The sequence below is a fragment of the Phalacrocorax aristotelis genome, chromosome Z (assembly GCF_949628215.1).
Source record: "Phalacrocorax aristotelis chromosome Z, bGulAri2.1, whole genome shotgun sequence".
NCBI classification, from domain to species: domain Eukaryota; kingdom Metazoa; phylum Chordata; class Aves; order Suliformes; family Phalacrocoracidae; genus Phalacrocorax; species Phalacrocorax aristotelis.
The window spans coordinates 76,693,114-76,716,066 of record NC_134311.1 but is presented as its reverse complement, the minus strand read 5'-3'; the positions used below and the strand labels follow the sequence as shown (position 1 = coordinate 76,716,066).

General features: G+C 37.1%; 1 protein-coding gene across 1 annotated transcript in view; it reads left to right on the top strand.

The window, feature by feature from the left end:
• The window catches only part of RIT2 (Ras like without CAAX 2), a 189,217-nt gene that overhangs the window by 36,312 nt on the left and 129,952 nt on the right, over positions 1 to 22,953 (top strand). The window lies entirely within an intron of this gene.

Sequence of the window (22,953 nt, the reverse complement as noted above, 5' to 3'; positions counted from 1 at the left end):
AGCTGGGAGAAGCTCAGAAAGCAGAGGTCAGAAATGCAGCATCTCCTTGTGCAGCAAGGTTTTTACTCTTGGATTGCTTCACAAGCATATATGACTTACGTGTGCTCAAAACTCAGCCTGAGGAGTTGGTAGTGAATTCAAACAAAAGATACTCAGAAAAGTCAGACTTAGGAAAATGAATCACGGAGGTGAGGGAAATGCTCTAAATTGTTGCTGGCTTTAATGGGACAACCCAAGTACAGGAAAAATGCCCAATAGATATTGAAAACATAAAGTGACAATTACAGCTCCTGTGCGGTAAGTTCCCGTACAAACATTCTTTAGTAATGTTTCCTTTACATTTTTCCTTAAGGGGAGAAAATTGTCCAATGTCTATACCTATGCCTCCTTTAAAAGGAAAGGTAACATTTTAGGTTTGTGCTGTTTTGTTGCAGATTGGCAGCCTCCTACTGGAGAACTATGACTTCAGCCTTGCTTTTACATGAGAATCTAACTATGGTATCATCTACTTTGTGACATACAGAAAGATAATAATAATTTTTTTCTTATATATCACTACAGCAGTATTTCATAAACATTCACGGTCATTCTGGGTCCATTAAAAGCATAAAATAAGTATATTTAGTAACAAGCAGTTTATAGCTATCATCTCCAGCATTAATCTTTGTTCGCCAAGAAAGCAGTGTGAGAAAATGAACGTGAACAAAACTGGATATTATATTCTGAAAAGCATGCAACAAAAGCTTACAGCTAGTATACCCTTTTCCAGGTAATGTTCGGATAATCTGCTGTATATGGCAAATCAGAAAGTTTTTTGTCTCTTCTAAGTTTGAGAAAGACCCTTGTGCTTTTCAGTCTTGCATTATAAACTCACCAGACGCTGCTAGAATGCTTCCTAAAAAACAAAATAGTTGGTGATGAATAAACCACAAAAATGATCCAAGGGCTGGAGCACCTCTCCTGTGAAGAAAGGTTGACAGTTGGGTTTCTTCAGCCTGGAGAAGAGAAGGCTGTGGGGAGACCTTATGGCGGTCTTTCAATACTTAAAGAGAGTGTATCAGAAAGATGTTGAGAGACTTTTTTACCAGGGCCTGTAGTGGTAGGACAAGGAGTAACAGTTGTCAACTGAAAAGGTAAATTTAGATTAGATTTAAGGAAGATTTTTTTTTTTATAATCAGGGTGGTGAGACACTAGAACAGGTTGCCCAGAGAAGCCATGGATGCTCCATTACCAGAAGTGTTCAGGGTCAGGTTGGATCAGCCTTTGAGCAACCTGACCTAGAGAAAGATATCCCTGCCCATGGCAGGAGAGTTGGACTAGATGATCTGTAAAAGTCCCTTCCAACCCAAACCGTTCTATGATGCTATGATTCTATAAAACTTAATGGCACACAAACTATGAAATCACTACACATCCATCATTGTTTATAGCAGTTACTACCTTGACACAGCACTCCAAGAAAATAAATCATGTTGACTTAGAGGGCCTGTATTATTAACTGGTTACAAGCTACTCTGGCAAGGTGTGTAATTTCAGACTGCAAAAATGTACCTTATTCCTTAGTTGTTGATGTACATAGCTATGTTGGTATGACAGTAACCACCATCAAAACAAGACAGAATTGGAGACAGCCTACCTGTACTGTGGCTGGGGCTGAAATATAAGTGGTACAACACAGTTTCAAGGCTAGTAAAGTGTTAAAAATATGTCTAAATAAAATACAAAATGCAGTTATCTTGAGGTTTTTGTTATTTATTTTTAAATTTGTTTCATGAAGGACTCATGAAGTATGATTTCAAAGCATCCCTTAAATGAACGAATGCCATCCTGTGGACTATGCAGAGGATATTTTGTGTCAGTAGATGGTATTTTAACTCCAGATTTGTTTTCTCACGTATTGAATTAAATTTTGGCTTTAATCCATATATTCTACCCAAAATTACACAATTCCCTGGGAAGCTTAATGTTGATCTAGTTCACCGTATTTTCATTATCCTGCAAGTTATATATTCTACTTTACAGCAGTCAATGTATTTCCCATATAAATACTGCCATAAGTTAAATGTAAATTTTATGCTTTCCCAGCTGATCAGATAAAGTAACAAATTTCAATTTCATTTATCACAAAATGAAACTTCATGATTTTTTGTTTTTTTTCCTAATACTTTCCCTAAAATCATGCCTGCCTTTCTCAGGAAATATAAGTAGTAGATTAAAGTGATAGCATATGAGATGCATACTGTCTTTTTAAGAGAAAAAGGTTGGATTGTGCAAACTACAACGGGGTTACTGTGGTTGATCTTAGTGTACAATTTGCCTATGTTCTACAGAATCCTAAAGGAAGACATGTTTGTTTACCTATGGTGTCTCATAAACCGTAGTTTGATATTCCCCTTAGGCACAAAATATGGATTTTTGTCATACTGGAGTTGAAGAAAGGCAAGTTTTGCTTTTTTCAGTTGTACAGTAATGGACTCTCATTCTGTCCCCTGGAGCTAACCGGAATACCGCAGGTTACACTAGCTTTTCAATAGCTAGTGGTTCAGATGGGGCATTATGACAGTGCAGAAATAAACTGTAGCTCTGGAATAGAAACTTATACATGCACATGTGTATGTCTGTATGTACATGTGCGTCTTTATGTACAAATGTGTGCATGAATATGTACACAAAACAAACACATAAGGTGGAAAATCTAAAACATTAAATGAAAGACCACGACCATTCTAATTGCGTTAAATCCACCATGTAGTTCACATGCTGAGGTTGACATGCCATGGAGTGTTGTCAACTCTAGAGCAAAAAGAAATGTGTAAGTACATGTCTGTATGTGCAGGTAGAACTACATACATACATACGCACATACATACATACATATATGCATTTGTGTATCCAATTACCATTTGTACCATATACTTTTTTTCGGAGCTACTTTTCCAAAGTGACCAGAGCATAGAATTAAACTGTCATTTATGATAAGGACTGCTTTTCACTCTGTGGCTAACATTTCTGTATGCAATGCAGAACTGGGCAGGTAGGAGTATGGTTTATTGTTGGATGATGCCGCTAGCTACTTTTTCAGTATTCATCATTTTAGATTTTTGCAACATTGAGTGCAAACTCAGCCATATGATTAATGCTAAAGAAGGACTTCAGATAACAAACAGAATGCTTAGTTTTGTCCACATTTCACAAATATATAAAAAGGGTAGTCCCAAGATAAGCAGTTCTTCTTCTGTATGAGTTATGTTAACATTATATAACATGAGCTATGTAATGTTCCATTCACATAGTTATTCTAACCATAGACAAAACGTGACATTTCTTTATCTGATACCATGAGAAACTCAGACCCTTGTCACCACAAAGATCCATGACAGTTTCTAGGAAGTGTGGAATTGTGGTAAGGGGTAAGAAATCAGAGCTGTCTCTTGCTAATAGTCTTCCTCATGTGTCTAGATATTTATTTCATGTTGCTTGAGCATTACATTGGTAAAATGGGAATAAAAATAACTCTTCTGAAGAATTGTGAGATAGTATTTATTCCTAGGTAAGTTGTTGAAATTCAGCTCCTTGTAGTTGTCCAGGACACAGTTCATTTGTGCCTTCCTCAAGGCATTAAAGAAGACTTACGTAATGCTTGCACAAAGGAATGTTGTTGAACTGAAAGGGAATTGTGCTAAAATTGTTGAATAAAATTAGTTACAAAATTCTGAATTTATTTCATCCATAGAAGAAGCTTGAACAGAATTTTGAGCAATTTGGGTTAAGGTGAGGATTAGTGTAGGAGACACAAAAGGTTAGCATTTCTTCATTGTTTTTGTAACCCATGAGTCAGTGCACCTTCACCATAGATGACCTATAATGAGAGTCATGACGTTTATTAGTTGAGCTCAGTTTGTAAATTGCTTCTTCCCAGAAACAGTCCAGCCATTGGTGCTGGGCCAGATGGTGATTCTCAATTATTGGCAGTGTTCTGAGCTTCAACAGGTTGCTATAATGTCTGTTTGCACTCAGAGGGCTCAAGCAACTAAATTTTAAGTATTGGGTATAAGCTGCTGCATTTATTCTAAAGGTGATGTTATCTGTTGCAGAGTCTTCAATCACAACCTGGCAGTTCCAGGCAGCTATGACATTTAGGATACTTATTTTGTTTATCTGAGGAACAAACATGCATTCTCAAGCATATGCACCCAAGCTGCTGAAATAAATGTTCACTTTTAGGGCTACGGTATAACCCATGATTATTTTAAGTTGATCTGTTGACTTCAGTGAACAACAGACTAGAAGATAGAAACCAAAGTTGAGAGTCATCCAGCTCTAGGACTGAACACAGCTGTCTATGTAAAGAGAAAGTCTAGAATTGCAGAGTCTCTCCCTGGTATAAACATGTATTTCAGAGTGACCATAAATATTTAAAAAAATACCAGAGAAAGAACTGTAAAGACCTCATAGAGCTGAACCAACTCATCCACTGAAACAAGGCCTGAATGTTTGCATTTGTGTGTGATAGATTCTTAATGCCACACTTCATCATAATGTCTTTGAACTTCCGTGTTATGCAATCAGACCTCAAAAATAATGAGATTTCCGCCTTACTAAATCAAATGTCAGCTTCAAACTGCTATGCTTTATATATTAGACTATAGTGCATACATGGTTTGGTTAATTTTGCTGTTATTTATAGCTGATAAATTTTACTCAATCTGTAATTTAAAAAACAGGTAGGGTGGCAGCAGAGATACACCCATCTAGATAAATCCCTAGCTGTAGCTTGGAATACAGTTGCTTCAGCAACCCAATGACCTAACACTATTTAATAAAGAGTTTAATCAGATCCTCCCCAGCTCCCCAGAATTCAGGAGTTTTATCATTAACACAGAATCACACAGAATCACAGAATCACAGGTTGGAATCAGATTCTTTTTTAGGCAGAAATAACTCCAAAATTCCAAACAGTTAATGTCTACCCTGATGTTTATTAAGGAAACATACCTTTTCTTGCTACCCCTAAATGATTTTGTACCTGACTAAGAGCAGCTTCAACGTTTTAGAAAAAATTACTGCAGATGATAACAAGAAAGTGTGTAGGTCTATTAGGAAGGAAAATCCTGGAGGTGAAGGTGACAGCTTTACGACATTAGCCCCTGCCTTATTTGCAGTAACTCATTTTGTATATAGTGTTTCTTATTGGTGAAGCCAAGGGCTAGAGCTGTTTGTTATTTACGTCAATCCATAAGGGGGATGGTAGTATCCAAGAGGGCAGAAAATAGGACTGTTGATTAGAACAGTAAATTAGGGGAAGACAGAAAGACAGAGAAGAATAACTGGATTCCATTGACATGCATAAACATTTCATGTTGTTTGCTACTTGTTACTTGGCTTCCCTATAAACTCTGCTCCAGAAGTCTTTAAACTAATAATAAAGCTTTCCTCCTCATCCCACTCCCTGGGTTATTTATCTTTCTTTGGTTAGTCAGACCTTATGTTTGTCTGACCTCTGTTTAAGGTAAAAAAAAAAAAAAAAAAAAAAAAGTTGTTTTGTGCAGAGTGCTCAAACTGCCAAGAAGGCAAAACTACCCTCCATGCAGCTGTGCAGGCATGTGGTTTTGACATAGATGAAAAGGAACCCTATATGTGGGGAGACACTTTTTTTTTTTCCTTTTACAATATTGGATTTAGCTCTTCAACCAGTGCTCTGAAGGACCACTGGCCTCCATGCACTCAGAGACCATTATATAGCAGTCTTCCCAAGAGGTAAATTCTCATCTCTATTGGGGATTTTACAAAATTCCGTTTTGTTTCATGATCTATTTTATACAATTTGTTCCAGCTACAAGAAAATAAGTAAAGAACCTGACAGTTTTAGTTGTGCCGCCATATTAACTGTTTATCAAGATGATACACAAGGCTGGTAGTGTATCCCAATATTTAGTTTCTTTAAAAGTTTAGTTTCTCTAAATAGAAATATATTGAATATATAAATATTTAACAACACAGAGTATATAAAATAGATTTTACTCTTTAGTTTCTAAACACATATGTTTATAACAGCTTCTCTAAATATCTTACCCTATCAAGAATAGGTTCTGCTTTGATTTGATTTAATTTTCAACAGCATTCATTTTTGCTAATTCAAATTTATAATAACAGAACTCACTGAGGATTGCTGAATTTTGCAGATTAGCAGATTATAACCAATTTTCACAATCACATGAGCATAATTTTATCTTTAAGCATACAAATAGCCTAATTACCTTTAAAGTAAAGCAAGTGCTCTAGTTTTGACTTCAAAAGCATATGTAATTAGAGGTAGCACTGAACATGCATTATCAAATATATACATTTTGATATACATCTACAGATGATACTAGAATTTTGTTTAATGTGCTTCTACTATGTACTATTTTTGCATTATTTCTGCTTTCTTGAATTTTTCTATCTCTTTTCAGATGTCTTTGTCAACATTAGAAGTACTAAGATATTAGATGAATTTATTGTTCAAATGTTGTACCAGAGTAAAGAGAAATCTGTTACCAAATGCTCTTGAAAAGGGAATGCTATCACATAGAAAATAGATAAATTCATGTGCACACCCACTAGACTTAGTGTAGTCAGGATTTCATGCATCATAATTTCCATAAAAATAAATGCAGACTAGCTGTATGAAATAAAATATACAATAGAGGGGTTTTGCTTGTAAGATTTAGTTTTCATGTAGCTGTTTCTATAGTACAACACAATACTCAGGTTGCAAAGAAGAATGGTGTCACCGCGTCCATTTTACACTTGAGAAAAATACAGCCTACAGAGTGGAAGTGATAAACCTAGAGTCACTCATAAGAGCACCAGTTGCCTCAGCTCTTACCTAATGAAGGATCTAACAAATTAGATCACTCTGATGAGAAACTGGAGGGTGAAGTGATTTTGTTTGTATTTTTTACTTTCCTCCTTACCCCCCCTTCCAAAATCGGCCTTTATATCAAATAATTATTCCCTTATTTTTAGAAAACTTCTGAGAAATAGTGTGATCTATTGAATAAAAAACCTAGCTGAGAACAAAGGCCTCCTGAATGTCATTAACAGTTCTTGCTCTGATTTCGTCATTAAGTGAAATCAGTCAATCTGCGGTTGCCAGCAAATAATTTTAACATGACATACATACTCTATATTTGTTTTGGTTCCACCTCTGCACAGTTTTGAAGATTCTGTATAATTGTAACTCTTTGTTGTCTTAGCTGAATGTATCTATCATAGCCTAATTTAGAATTATTCTCATGGATAATAAACAGTTGGGCCAAAGAAACTTCCAGATGCAACTCTGCATCTCATCTGTGAAATCTGAGTGCCTAAACCACTGAATACTAGCAGTAGAAAAGTATGTACTAGGAAAAATCACTTTATACCTGCTGAGTTTCTTATACCTTCCTGCCTACCTACTGCTGGAGATAAGGTGCTGCACTAGACAGACCTTTGGACTGAACCCACAGAGAAGCTTTTATGAATGTATTTGAGATGTAGGTGGATGGCGATGTTCTAAAAGGATTTTAAAACCTATAACAAAAGATGTCATTTTGTTTAGACTTTGTACTCTTTCCACTGTTCATCCAAATTTTCGATCCATTCAATACACATCTTCCTAGAGATAGCTGTGTTCTAGACCTGAGTGTTCATAAAACCTTATTTTTCTGCAAGAAAAGACATTTCTCAGTTAAAAATAATAACGAAGATCATTAACTGATTAATTTTTTTACCAAAAACTACAAAAAGAATGTTGTGTGTTGTAGGTATTTCTTCTATTCTTTTCCATACAGAAAATCATCAACATTTTGAGGCGTGAAAATATATGTGCACCAAAGCAAAATTACAGGTAGTGAATGTAGTCACTTATACAATGTAAAGGCAAATAACTGCAGTCATACATTGATGCCAGAGAAATTCCAGCCCCAATCATATCAAAGAAAGATTTGTTAGTCAATTTCAAATGAGTCACAATTTCACCCTTTATAATTTCTTTTGAAAGATACTTCATTACTGCTGCTCCAGAATATTGTGGAAAGAACATTGTAGAAGTAAAAAATTAATGAAACACCTAGTAATATTAATGGAAAAGCTCCCATTGATTTCTGCAGATCTTGGTTCATGCCTCTCAAAGGCTTTATGGAAGGATCTCTCAAAGGAAAAGGTCCCAAGCCCGGTTATGTATGCCATCAAAAACTGAAGTAAAAACCTGTGCTGAAGGAAATACTACAGATGAAAAAAATTATTTTCACAGATGATGCACAGAGATTTATCACTGTGCTTAGGTGAGTGCTGCAGCAACCTTATACCCTCTGAATCAGGAACAGACAGAAATGCATAAAGCACATTTTACAGTGGGTTGGACTTGGGCAGACCCTAGCATTACAGTGCTGTTCAGGGCTACGGATGTAATGAGCTCATAGTTGCATTTTATAGAGCAGGCCTAACATCCAGGTCTTTTTTGCTTACTTCATTTTGATTGCTTCCTTTCATTCTCCAGTTATAAATACTTGCCATTGAGGCAAAGGCCTTGCTGACTAAACCACTGATGACAGATGAGTCATTCTGTCACATCTATATCACTGCAAGTACCTTCAAAAAAGAGCTGATTCTCCTTTTTTCGGGTAATTGAGCTGACTCATTTCTGAGTCAGCACAGCACAGTATCATCACACTGTTGGGATATGGAGTACTTCAATATCATCTCGTTCACTGAGCCACTAAAAGTCCTCCCAGATCCTTTTTAGCAGACATGAGGAAACACTTCCAGTTATTATAACATGAAGCTCTGTGTTGCTCTGTGGTTTAGGTAGTCATAAACTTACTGGGGTCTTGAAAAAGTTCCTCTACTGTATCCCAGTCAGCTCCCAAATCCTTGTCTTCAGAGAACTGAGTTATGATGCCACTGCACCACCAAGACAAAATTTCAGTGTTATAATTTTTGCAGGGATTGGGAAAACATATAATCCAGGCCTGTGATGTTACAGATGAAGTACAGCTTCTAGCCCTGGTCCAAATTATTTTTGTTAAAGAGGTTTGTTTATGGAACAACTTCAGAATAATTAGAAAAAAATCCTAAAATGTCTAAATGTATTCATGTCTTTTGTGGCTTTATATGAATAAGATCATTTTGATTTTTAGGATTTTTTTCACAGTTCAAAGGACTCTTACTCATCAGTCCTGTTCCAATATATTGTGTTCCCAATTAAACGGCAGAAATCCTGAGAAGAATTTTGCCTCTAATATGAGGAAAATCTTTGAAACTCCTGTAAGTCCAGCTTGTGGTGTGTGGTTTTTTGTTTTTTTTTTTGGAGTAAAGGGGGAGTTTTGCCTTTTGTTTTGTTCTACCTGCTTCTAGTTTTGCATGGCAAGGTCACCAAGTATGGCTTCTATCACCCATCAAGTTAAGGTGATACATAACACCGCATACCCCTGAGACTGCTAGGTTCACACCATTAAAAACAAGTGCATCAAGGGCAAAAAGTGTATTATGAAATACACGAAAATAAGTTTACCCCAGAAGGATGAAAGAGTGAGACTCAACCTATTCTAGGGGCCTAAGTATTCTGAAGCTTATTCTTGGGTCATGAGCCATCCCCTTCCAGCTGCAGGAAAAAAAACCCATTGTAAACTCTTTCCATGTTGCTAGTATTGATAGCTTTAACATTTCTTTTTCACACTGAGGGTACAAACCTGAATAAGCTAATGCAGATTTTCTCTGTGAAAATAGAATCAGCCCTCAAGAACTTTTGTATGTGTTTTGTAGCTTTCTGACCTTTTCAGTGTAATGCTAATGCTATAATAAATTACCTCTTCTAGTGCCTGAAGTGCTACCTTTCACCCCCAAACATGTCTTGCAACTGTGCCCGCTGTCAATATATCATCATAAGATAGCATGTATATGTGTCAAGCAATATGAACACGCTTTTGGCAAATGTAAGCTTCCAGTTGGGTTTGTATGGTGAGAGGGGGAAGAGAATGAGAGGATACGTAGTTATTTTACTTTATCATCCTTGTATTTTGTAGTCTCTTCATCTCCACTGTACTAGTAACTCCTATTTGTTGTGTAAGGTGTTTGATCTCATGCTTTCTCCCTCCTTTCATCCAGATAACTTCATGATGAAGGGACTGATTAAGTTTGTTCTTAAAAATTTCATGGTTTTATTAATTTTATTTTAGACAAAGAGTTAAGGAATGCATTCACAGCCAGATCTTACGCAACAATCCTGTAAATCTCAGAAATCACTGTCCATATTGCTGTTGCTTTGGTTTTTTTGCAGGTGTGGAAATAGAGGTAAAAAAGATAATAAAAGGATAATCAAAGGATAAAAAGCTGATAACAGAACCAAAAGCTACAAACACCTCTCCCCCGATTCACATAATCACATAACCTTCTTCAGTAGTTTTACAGTGGTTATTAATTCTTTGTAAAGTAAAATAGGAAGCCTAGGGCCAGTACTGTTCTCTGAGATCGCTCATTACTTCCTGTTATTTTGTTTCCAAAGTACATGTTGTTTTCTAGATCTAGAAGCTCTCTTCTTCCCAGTCAACTCAGCCTCTGAAGTGTCTAGGTGTTTAATTAATATATTCTTTTCCATATCCTTAAAATGTTAAAGAAGATGTTCAGAACAGTCCCATGTCTGTTCCAGGGTCTCTGAAATTTGCCGAGGTCAGATTCTAACAGCTGAATGTTCAGGGCCTCGCAGGTGTCTTGTCTCTGAGCACTACCAAGCATCCTCCATGAAACACACACATCAGCTGTCACCAGGAAGAGTCTGGGGTCTCACAGAGGAATTAGAAAGGCAGCACTCATGGCTGGGAGCTGCCTAAATGCAGCACACAGAACCTCCAGCCATTTAGAGCCTGCCAGTGCAAACCCATAGCTTCCCTCTTGTATGTATTTATGGTATTGCATCTGAAATGCGTATTTTAATACTGCAAGAGTATTGAATAGGGGTGATAAATCTAGGAGTTGATTTATAATGCAAAAGGATTTCCCCAGAACTTGAGTCTAATTTCAACAATTTCTTTTCAATATTCTTACCTTTGTGATTGTCATTTTCCCTGCATAACCATGTTCTGAGTGGTGCTGGTAACAAAACGGAACTACTTCTTCCCCATCCAGAAGACCTTGTTATCCTCAATTCCAGGCTTTCTCCACTGTTTGATCAGCTTTTTGGGTAACAGTTCAAAATTATCAGGTTTTAGATTTGTGTGTGTGCATGTATGTATGCACAGGGGAGTAAATAACTGAAGGGCCTCACCAGCAGAAGAACCTTCCCTAATCTTACAGAAAATCTTCTAATATACTAGAAAAGACATCGAAAACTAATGTTGGTATAAGTGATAATGTGTCAGATTTGACTTCATTGTGAAGTGCTGCCCAATTAGCTGAGTGAGAAACATCTCTGAGATCTGACAAGGAAAATACATTCAGTTCAAAGCCATGTCTGTAGTGAAGAACACTTTTAAACTCATATAATGCAAATTATGTGATATTTATCTCCACTGAGATAAATAACTCCACTGAGATAAATATAAATTTAAGTATATGAGTAGGAAATACATTGCTGAGGACAGCGTTCTCAGAATAACCAAATGTATTTGATTAATTCAAAACTTTATTGGGATTTTATCAATGTCCTGGTGTCAGTTTTCTGGCTTTAGATCTATCTTCAGAAATGCTTCCTTCTTTCTTAGTCTATTTCCTTTAAATATAATTTGAATGGCATTGTTATCACTGGAAAAATTGTGTCAGGTTTTAAAAGAATGGGTCAGAGAGTTTCTGAGCAAAATACTGTATTTTAAATTTTGTTTACATTTTACATTGAAAGGGAAAACCAGCATATTAAGCTACCCTGGTAAAGAGAAATTTTGAAAAAGATAATGAAAGTGATGAAAAATTACCTATAAATCATGTAATTTATAGTAGAACTGTAAATATATGTAATATATTATAAAATATTTAACAGTAAAATTAATAAATCAGTTCTGCACTTTGAATAATTTTGATACAATCAATCCATGCAGTAAATTTACCATTATTTAGTTTAGTTTCCTCTCCTGAATTTCATCCAAGTCAATTTTCTCTCTATGAAGTATTTTAATTGCAATGAAAGTTCATTCAGCAGCAAGAAACAAGTTCATCATTCTAATCACCAACACTTTAAAAAAATAGAACTGAATTTTTCAGAGGTGCAGGTTATGGTTCAGATCAGCAAGGACAAACACCCGAAACCTGTTAAGTGAAAGGGAATTGGGTACCAACAACATTTGCTAATCTGGATGTTATCTTCTACAAGATTTTAACTGATATAGTGAGAAATGTTAGCATTGGTAAGAAAAAAATATAATAAAAAGAACAACAAAATAAAAGCTGGGCTGTGTTTTAACCTGAATAAGACTTCTGTGAGGGGTTAAATAGAAGAGTCGTATCTTCCTCTTTGATGTGTCATCAATTTTCCAGACCATAGGTTTGAAGTACAGAGAAGTTGGTACCACATTACAGAACAGCAACTGTTCTCCCACTCACAAGAAAATACAGCTGTTGTCACTGCCAATTCATCACTTCTTGATGTATGGGGTATAATTTCACATGGAAGGTATCACAGGAGCTAACCACTAGTTTATGTTAGGAAACCTGCAAACAATGTCAATTTACCACTACCTGAAACAGCAGTAAACCAAGTCAGAGCATCTCAAGTTATCATTACGTGGAAACATGTCAGCAGTTAAAAAAAGGGAGAGAAATAAATGCAGTTGCTGAGAGGTTTCTTTCCATGGAATGAAATGACTTTATCCTTCCTTGAAAGTCTTTTTCACAGTGAGCTAATCATACTTGAGACTGATAGCTGCAAGCCAGGGCCTACTTGTACAAAGAACTACCCTATATTTTTATCTTGTTTGCTGTAGTTCCTTTGTAAAATTAGGAGATTTATCCTTTGACTTTAATTGAAACATGTCTATTTGTTCAAGATCAGATCTATTGTTCTCTGAAATGATATGTGAAAATTTAGTCTTTCTAGTTTTATTCAATATATTCTGTTTTTAAAATCACATTATACCCGAGTCTGGTTTAAAACCTTTTTATGTCATTATGTTTTGGATTGCTCACTAATGGAAGGCTTAAGTTGCCTTTGGATTTTCTAGCTGAAGTACAGTAGATGGAAGACACATTAAGTTTTCTCACCGATTTTAATTTGATGGAAGAAACACAGTGGGAAAAGGTGCCAATAGCAGCATTTGCCAGAAGTAATTTCTGTTTATTAATGCATCTTGTCAAGTTGCATAAGCTAAGCAGGATAGGGAATGTTCGGTATTTTTGTGGGAGACCTTTCTGATAGGGGTCAGGATATGCAACGGAGTAAATGGTGCATTAGTGGCAGCAATCTACCTTGTCATTATTGTTAATTTGTATCACATTACAATGATGTGTCTTATGTGGGGAATATATACAAGTCTCATCTGCTCCCTGTTTCCTTAAACACTGAACAGAATTTTAAACATGAATTTTACAATGCAGTGCATTGTGCCTTCCTATATTGCACCAGAAACTGAGTCTGGATGTAGATATTAATGTGAGTCAGAAATTTTTACTACAACCGTTTTTCACTAGAATGTGCTGATTCAGAAGACATGGAACTTTTCTGCAGTAAGAGCACTTTTGCTGAAGGTTTCCTGGAAGTTTCTCAAGCCTGGGATGAATTTTTGCACAATTTCTCTTTTTGTCCTTCAGTTCCTGCTGGAAATCTGTAACCAGTACATGGTATACGTCTTTGTTCCACTGATCATGCTTGAAGAGAAATTGTGAGAACTCATGTCTTTACACCTAATACTTACGAGAAAGAGCAGCTTGAGAAATACTCTGAGATTAGTGATTTTTATTTATTTATTCAAGGTGGGTCCCAATACAAAACGAAGACTTTTTTTCCATCTTTTCTTTCTGAGGAGCAGTTCTCCTCATCTGCTTCCTATTTCTTTGCTTTGCCCTGGGGGCACATATTGCCACATAGATTCCTGCATCAAGTCCTTTTTTTTACTTCTGATGCAAGAGAACAAATTACAAAACTGTGAATATTCTATGAAGAAAGATGTTTTCTGCCTTGCTCTATGACCACCAACTCCACCTCAGTGTACTTTGATTATGGTCAGCTCTTACTTTACAATGGTAGAGGGTACAAAACCATATGAGCAGCCTTCCTCTTGTTCTGCCATCCAAACAAAAAACCTGGCTCTCCTATTTCCATCACTATAAATGTTCATCTTTGTGTTGTTTTGTTTTGTTTTTCTCTTGAGACTTATTTTTACATGTTTCCCTAGTAGTTTTGTGTGATACTCTTTGTTAATGGAAATGAGGCCTCTAGCTGAGATCCTCTGGAAAGACCATGACCTTCCTGGCAAGAAAGTGTGGATCCCCAGAGAGGAAATGGGATGCAGGACAGGGAGAGTCAGAACTGACAGGAGCAAATAGAAGATTGACCATCCTTAAAGGTTATGGAAATAATTTAAGGGGACCACAGAAGCCTGTGCAGTGCTTTCTGCAGCTCAGCCTTTAACCAAGACCAAGTCAACACAAGTTAACAGAAGGATCCATCTGTAACAATTCAATGGACAAAGAGGAGTTTCCTGGTTCTGTTCTGGCTGTCCTAGAAACTTGTGTTTTCTCTGTTTAAAATTTACATGTTTTGGGGCTTTGTGTGTTTGATTTTCATTCTAATAAGACCTTTAACTTAAAAGAGTTTTGGCTTAAAACTCTGCCTTTCTGATGCTTGCTGCTTTTTGCTGCAGACTTCAGTGTAGATGGGTGAACAAAACATCACTTCAGCAAAAAAATGGTAAAAAGCAATGCTGTATCAGCAGCTTAGCGTATGCAATAGACTGTTGTACAGCAAGCTTCTATATTTTTTTAGTACATCAGAATGAATTTAATAGAGGGAAATAAAATTTAGCTTGCCTTCATTTCACAGCCAATGCTCAATAAATAATACATCATAACACCTAAAAAATTAATAATCACAGTTCACAGACTTTGCAGCATTCACTCCTGAAATGGTATAGTAAAGCTCTTATCCTGTTTCTTAACAGGGTATAACAACGTAAAAATGGCTGTACTGGGTCAGAACAAAGGTACCTTTAAGCTGGCATCCTATCAGTGAGTCTAGCCTGTAGTGGTTGTTTTGGGAAGAATATATGAACAAAATAAAAGGTGTTAAAACTTCTCCTTGAAAATCTCCAAATCCTCCAGCAGTATGAAGATAAGCATGCCTTATCATTGAGTTTATCTCTGAGTTTATAAGAACCAGTTTAATCCAACAATACACTTTGCCATTTACCATGTCATGGGACAATAATGCAGTTCACTATACTTACTGTGCAAAAATATTTTATTGCTAGATAATATTGCCATGTATGGCGAGAGAATAAATAATAATTCTCTATTTACCTTCCCTGTACTCTTAAAATTTCCTTAAACTCTGTAATACCCTGCATTAGACATGCCCCTTCTCATCTGTCTTTTTGACTGAAATAGATACTCCTCAAGACTCTTGTCATATACCTTCTGGTAGGCCTAACCTTCAGCCACTATGGATGTTCAGTGCTCAGATCTAATACAACACGCATCTCAACAATGGTAAAAGGGGTAATCCCACTGATTTCAGTTTCAGGGAGGTCATTCGCATGCTTTTCTAAATAAGGATTTTGGTCTCCATCTAATTAAGTTATCTGCCTGTTATCATGGAAGACTTCTGGTTTGGATGAAGCTTTCTCACTTTTGACATTGTAGCTGTTGTTTGGTGATTTTGGTTCACAGTGAAGTGAAGCACTTGAATGTAACAACATTATTTCATCATTCTGACTCCTTTTGTTTTGGTTCAGGTGACTACTCCTGTCAGTTATTTATTCTAAAGTGTACAGAGATCTAAATGCAGCATGCATAGATACACAAAAATAAAACAGAAGAAATATACTGTATACTCAAATCACATAGTCCTTTGTGACCTGGACAGCTGTCATCTGATAGAGATGTCTGCTATAGTGTAAGATTTCTTAGTAAAGGACAGGAAAAAAATATAACAGTGCAGTACCTCAGAAGTGTAATACATTTTGTTCAAAACAGCAAAGGCTGCATATGAGCTGGCTTTGACTGCATGGATTGTGTAAGAAGCTCAGATTCTTGGTTTGGTGGGATTTTTTTATGGTGTTTCCCCCCCACCCCAGGTATATCATAAACATAGGGCCACTTAAGTTATCCCTGGTTATTACAAAACAATACTTTCCATATGGAAATTTCTCCCTGGAAAGCAAGAGGCTCTTTGTAAACTGTTTGAGATTAAAAGCACATTGTATTTCAGGAAAGCAAACATTCATTACCGTCACTGATATTAATTGAAGACCTGATTATAGATGTTATCTATATTAAAATATACAATGAGTTAATGTTTTCCCCATCTGAAATTGAGAATACAGGGGAAAATATTCCAAAGGGACCTTCTGTGTCACTGATTCAAGGCAACTCTGTCACTTAGGAAGCAACTTAAAATTGAAGGGCTTCTTTCTTCTTCCATCCATGTTTGAATTCTGTTTCAGAAAATCTCTCACCTGGTGGCTAGAATTTTTTCTAATTTGTAGCTTAAATTTATTCATAGCTAGTGTCTCCCATTTGTTTCACTGCAAACAATTTAACTTTAGTTCTAATACCTTTTCTTTTTCTTGGTTGCCTTCTACCTTGATTGATTAAACTTACAGAAACTGAACATACATGAAGTCTTCTTCAGTTTGTAATTAAAGGTTTTCTTTTTCTTTTTCCTTTTCTTTTTTTTTCTTTTATTTCTAATATATTCTAGCATTATAGGTGTCTTTAGTCATTCAAGGCTGGTGTAACTGTTAATGCAATTCCGAGAGCAGATAGTATTTTGGAAAAACTACTCGCTCCACCTCTTACTGTTCATCCTGCATATGCTTGCACATTGTTATCACAAAATCTATTTGATAAGACTCAATGGGCAGAAGAATGATTGCAAATGACTCTTTACTTGACAAGTCAATCTAAAAATTCGGGTATAAACTCCAAAATAGTTGTTAGAGGTTGTTTGCCTTTTTTCCAAGACAATGAAACAGAATTCAATATTTACCAGTGCTTAAGGGGTAGCTGCAAAGAAGATGGAGACTCCCTTTTTACACAGAGTCACATGGAGAGGACACAGGGGAATGGACACAAGTTGCTCTTGGGGAGATTCCGGTTGGACATGAGAGGGAAATTTTTCACAGTGAGGACAGTCACCATTGGAATAATCTCCCCAGGGAAGGGGTTGACTCGGCCACATTGGACACCTTCAAGAGTTGTCTGGACAGGGTGATGGGCCATCTTGTCTAGACTGTGCTCTTCCTAGAAGGTTGGACTAGGTAATCCCTGAGGTCCCTTCCAACCTGGGATTCTGTGATTCCATCTTCCAGGCATGACCATTTGAAAAGAAGGTGATACCTAGGGTCTTGTGGGTTTGAAACCATCAGAAGGACAGAACTGTCCAAACTATCCAGTATTTCAGAGATAAATAGTAGTAAGAAAACACTTGTCTAGTTCCTGAAATAGTTTAACTTTGATATTGTCACATTTTTATATATTTAGTTTTATACAAACACCTTACCAAAAGAATAAAATGAGGAATGTTCAACATATCCTGGCCATGTTTTTAGAAAGTTGTTTTACACATTGATAGGGGTAAGGATATGTCTTAAAATTTTAACATATTTACCACTTTTTCTGTTCCATAACAAAGTCTCTTCCTATGGTTCATACTTTGTTAAAATGATCTACTGTTCTGTTTTTAGATTCTGTAGCTTCTTTGCTACCTTCTCTGTGTTAATAACAACTATATGCTTTCTTCTTTTCTCATGAACTTCATGAACTGCTCTGTAAGTCCACTGACATTAGCATATTAGATTATTTTTAGGCCCATCTTCTATGCCAGTATCTTTGAAACCTCAGTGATGATAAAAAAACAAGGTAAAGATCCACTGGAACAGTGGATCACACTAAAGGGCATCAGCCATATGGAATCATATGACAAGGTGACCCACCTAGTGGGTAAGGGAAAGGCTGTGGATGTTGTCTACCTGGACGCTGTCTCCCACAGCATCCTCCTAGAGAAGCTGGCAGCTCATGGCTTGGACGGGTGTACTCTTTGCTGAGTGAAAAACTGACTGGATGGCCGAGCCCAGAGAGTTGTGATGAATTGAGCCAAATCCAGTTGGTGGCCAGTCACAAGCGGTGTTCCCCAGAGCTCAGTGTTGGGACCAGTCTTGTTTAATACCTTTATCAATGATCTGGATGAGGGCATTGAGCGCACCCTCAGTAAGTCTGCAGACAACACCAAATTGGGCAGGAAGGTTGACCTGCTCGAGGATATGGAGGCTTTGCAGAGGGATGTGGACAGGCTGGATGGATGGGCCAAGGCCAGCTGTATGAGATTTAACAAGGACAAGTGCCAGGTCCTGTCCATGGGTCACACCAACCCCAGGCAACGCTCCAGGCTTGGGAAGGAGTGGCTGGAAAGTGCCCGGCGGAGAAGGCCCTGGGGGTGCTGGCTGACAGCCGGCTGGGCATGAGCCAGCAGTGCCCAGGTGCCCAAGGAGGCCACCAGCCCCCGGGCTTGTGTCAGCACTGGTGTGGCCAGCAGGAGCCGGGCAGGGATGGGGCCCCTGTGCTGGGCCCTGGGGAGGCCCCACCTCGAATGCTGGGCTCAGGTTTGGGCCCCTCGGGACAAGAAGGTCCTTGAGGTGCTGGAGCGTGTCCAGGGAAGGGCAGCGGGGCTGGGGCAGGGTCTGGAGCACAAGTGTGCTGGGGGGCGGCTGAGGGGGCTGGGGGGGGTTAGCCTGGAGAAGAGGAGGCTGAAAGGATGTTGTAGTAAGGCGGGTGCTGGTCTCTTCTCCCAAGTCACTAGTGACAGGATGAGAGGAAATGGCCTTCAAGCTGCATCAGGGGAGGTTTAGATTAGATATTAGGAAAATTTTTTTCATTGAAAGAGTGCTCAGGAATTGGCACAGGCTGCCCAGAGAAGTGGTGGAGTCACCATCCCTGGAGCTATTTAAAAGACATGTAGACTTGGCACTTCAGGACATGGTTTATGAGACATGATAGTGTTGGGTTGATGGTTGGACTTGATGAGCCTAGAGGTCTTTTTCAACCTTTTCTATGATTCTATGATTTGTTAGTCTACTTAACGTATAAGATTTTGTGATGAGGGTAAAGATTCTTTTGAAAATGGATTGATATACAATCATACACAGACCCAGAAGAATATTAATATGTGAAAATTCTTGAGTGAATAAGGAGGGATAGGAGGCTCAGGATGAGATATTCAGATCAGGGATACTATTACCACAAAGAATATTGTGTAAGATCGTAACGTACTCTCCAGCCTTGAAAAATAGTATAGGTCTACTTTCAAAGTTGTCTGTGCAATTCAAATTTAGAACAAATTAGGACAGTGGGATTTTACTCTACTTGCTCACACAACTGCATGGATATTGAAGCATTTTATTCTATTAGCCTGTGGGCCTACACAAACACATGTTTTTAAAAGTTTACACCTTCCTTTACATGATATTTAATATTGCTGCACTGATCAAAAGAATGTTTTAGAGTAAATACTATAACCTCACCCTTCTTCTAAGCACAACATTTCCCACTGGGAGGTAAATAAGTTATCAGTAGGAACAGAGTAGGAATTATATTGAAAGTAGCAGACAAGACTAAGTTTATTATCCATAAAAAACATATGTATTTCAGTGCCAACATAGATATCATGTATACCATTCTAGACAGTTAATGAACATTGGATAAGTGTAACTGGAAGCAACTAAAAATGATATGCAGGATCTGAACCCCTTTTTTATTTTAAAAACACAAGAGAACTTTATAGTTACATACTTACCCATGCATATCAGCCTTACATTTATTCAGTTGAGGCAATCTGCACTTGCTTAGCCACAGATGGATATAAAGATGATATTATTCATCTGAAACAATGATCCTTTTACTTATACTAGTTGCCATGTGATGGACATATCCCATTTAAATGGAATGATCTTCGCAGTGTTATAAAATATTCATTAAAAATTTTCAGGCAACTTGCAATTCAAAATGTTTCACAATATCTGCTATTGATTAAAAGGTGTTTTGGTTTTTTTTTACCATTTTTTAACTGACTCTGCTTTTATAAGTATATGTATTTATTCAAATGTTGTTCTTATCCATTTATTCCATTTTAATATCCTGCTTTAAAGCCATGTTTCAATACAGTGCTTTCTGTGCGGCATAAATTAAAGGAGCCTAATTTATAGATCTGTAAAAATGTGGAACAGTATTATTTGAATTTCCAAAGGAAAACGGTCACAACAATATCTGATGTTGGTTTAGATTTGTTAGGTGTGAACATTAATCTCTATGAAATATGGATAAGAAAGAAAGGAGGGACCAAGGAAAATATTTTTATAAAGCAGCATGGAATACCCATACCATTGTGGTATTAGTTTTCAAAATTAATTTGCTCTGGAAATGCCTTTGGAGCTGATGCTAGTATCAGTGAAGAAGCCAGTGTATTCCAGCTGAGGCAGCTGTCCTTCTGGGGAGCACAGAGCTGGTTATAAGCAGGTCTAATTCCCTAAGCTCCGAGTGGTTTGGTTTCACACCAGTGGTGACTGAGCCTTCTTTTGCCCTGGGAAGCATTCCACCAACTTCTGACCATCATTCAGAACTAATGTCTGTGTGTCCAGCAGCCAAGCCTGCCGAATGCCTGGTAAATCTGGGCACAACTATTTTTGTACATCAGACCTGATGTTTTAAGACTTCCTTGTCCTCCATCCTCATGGAGTAAGAGGTTTGTTGTCTCAAAAGCCACTTGTTCCTTTCCCTTAGGGGAAATATCCTGTCATGCCTCCTCTGAAAATGCTTGCTGCACTAATATTCAGCAGGGTTTAACAGAAAATGCTAATTCTTATTTTAAAGAACACACAGAGGAAGGTGGGTTGCAATTCCCAACTCTTATACCCTGGTTTCCAGTTTCCTTATTTTACATTGCAATTCAGTGATTAAAAAAGATCAGACAGTGTACCTCAATTCTGTCTGAGAAAACAAAACCATGTAACCTTTTTCTGGGAGAGGGTGCTAATCTCCATGCAAGAGGTGACAAGCACTAAAGAGGCAAAAGAAGTTCCTTACCCTGGTATTAGCAAGATCCCTTGACAAGGGGCTGTCATGGAAGCATTGTGCGACAAAATGCATGTAAAAGAAAACTTTTATTCATCATTTCCCTAGCCAGATAACTGTAAGATATTTTCATTTCATTATGCAGAGTGCTTCTGTGAACACCTTCCTCAAATTCTGCACCTCTTCAGATTCATTTTATATATAGCCAAATCAGCTCATGTAGCTTTCTGGGTTGAGACTAAGATAGGCCTATACAAGTCAATGTTGTTGCATCTGACATTACAAGACATAAGTTCTGCCTCAGATTTGCCTCTAAATCTCTGTGTGCAGTCTAAGGTCCTGTGAAAGTTATGGTGATGCATGTGCACACACACAGGGTGGTCTGGGAGATATAAATTTTACACATCCCAGCAGCTAATATTTTGCATGTTACAGCTGAAAATCAGTATGATGCTTCCAAATTATTTCAATCTTCTTAGATCCTGTGGGTTTAATGAGGATATAAATGATGTTTTGATTTGGGGCTGTCTTAGGAGAGAGGAAAAATGTTTACCATTAGCTCTGGGTGTCCTCTGAGAAATTCCATTTCAATTATAACAACAGATTTTGTGACACAGGCATAGCTCCAGAAGGAAACAGAATGAGATCAGATACAGAGTAGTTTGCTTTAACAAACAAACAAACAAACAAAAAGCACACCAAAAACAACAACAAAAACAAAACAAAACAAAAAAAACAACAAACAAAAAACAAAAACCCAACTTCGCAAGGAAAAGCAGCAGGTAGTGAAAAAAATTTAGTTCATTTGTGGTACAGGCCCTCAGAAAGCTCCAAATGTGTAGGCATAAACCATATGAACAACATCTCTGCTAGCTGCTTCTGCTTCTCAGAGCAAACTAGGCAGATCACATTAGGCACCAATTTATTCTTCATAAACCACTAACAGTTATCAGATGGAGGTGCCTGAAAATCTGTCGTGATTAAGAAACCAGGTGTCCTGGAAATGAAAGTGTCCAAACATACAGACTACTTAAAAGTAATGCATCTGACAACAGATAATATAGAAGACCTGAATGTCACTGCACGTAGATTTATTCCCCCATAATATGTATAGACTGAATGAGCTTTTTTTACCCAGTTACCCTCTCTGAGTCACTATGAATTTATAATGCTGCTTCTTAACATTTATATTTGTCTACTCTAAAGATGCAATAATTTATTAACATGGTAATAAATGTTTAATACTACTTGTCTGCATAATTTTGTAAAACTATCTCCTTAACTCTTGATTCCTGAAAATATAAGGAGGACAAACATTAAACTAAGACAACGCTGTTTTAAAAATGGGTGTAGTTACATGCAGAAATTTTTGATCATAACCTCTGCTACTGAAGGTAGCTACAATGTTCAAGACATAAAGCAAAATCTCATGTTTGATTTACAGTGTTGTGAAAGATAGTTATCATTCAGGTGGGTACTTTTTTTTAAACCAATGGCCACATAACAACTATAGTGGAATTTTAATGCAGGCATTAAAAAAACATAAAAAATTAAAATAATGAAATTGACTTAAAAATCAAACAATATTTTTAAAAAATCTGTTAGGTTCTCCCCACCCCCCACCTCCTTCTGTTCAATTGGAATTCTTCTATTTCACTTTTGAAGGTGTTTTATCACAACTCTTAGTGTTAGGTAGATTGCTTTAAGTTTCTGAGATTCAAACT